This window comes from Gossypium hirsutum, chromosome A11, assembly GCF_007990345.1.
Source record: "Gossypium hirsutum isolate 1008001.06 chromosome A11, Gossypium_hirsutum_v2.1, whole genome shotgun sequence".
In the NCBI taxonomy this organism is placed as follows: domain Eukaryota; kingdom Viridiplantae; phylum Streptophyta; class Magnoliopsida; order Malvales; family Malvaceae; genus Gossypium; species Gossypium hirsutum.
The window spans coordinates 33863183-33863783 of record NC_053434.1 but is presented as its reverse complement, the minus strand read 5'-3'; the positions used below and the strand labels follow the sequence as shown (position 1 = coordinate 33863783).

The window sequence follows — 601 nt, the reverse complement described above, 5'->3', positions numbered from 1 at the left end:
AGAGTTAAGTAAACCATCAATTTTTTTATTCAAAAGTTCTACCTAATTAGAGAGCATCGTGACTGAATCGGTGATAAAAATGCCGGGTGCTTTCTTTGGCTTTGTCCTCACGACTTGCCACTAATAATCGTTCAATGACATCTCCTCTATAAATTCATAAACCTCCTCAGGTGTCTCACTATTGATAGTCCCATCAGCAGCTACGTCAATCATCTGTCTAGTCGAAGGATTCAGACCATTGTGAAATGTTTGAACCTGTAACCATAAGGGCAGCCCATGGTGAGGGCACCTTCTCAAGAGGTCCTTGTAGCTCTCCCATGCATCATAGAGTGTTTCTAGATCCATCTGCACAAAAGAAGAGATATCATTCCTTAATTTGGTCATTTCAGTTGGCGAAAAATACTTAAGTAAAAATTTTTTGATCATTTGTTCCCAAGTAGTGATTGCCCTCGTGGTAACGAGTTCAACGACTATTTAGCTTTGTTCCTCAACGAAAAGGAAACAACCGAAGGCGAATGGCATCATCAGAAACGCTATTGATTTTAAAAGTGTCGTAAAACTCCAGAAAATTTGCCAAGTGATTGTTTGGATCCTCATCCTG

General features: G+C 39.8%; 1 non-coding gene across 1 annotated transcript; it reads left to right on the top strand.

Annotated features, from left to right (window-relative positions):
* Positions 1 to 271: 271 nt before the first annotated feature.
* On the top strand, positions 272 to 378 carry LOC121210342 (small nucleolar RNA R71). Its single transcript, XR_005905456.1, has one exon. It is a non-coding gene; the product is annotated as a small nucleolar RNA R71 (small nucleolar RNA).
* Positions 379 to 601: the final 223 nt, after the last annotated feature.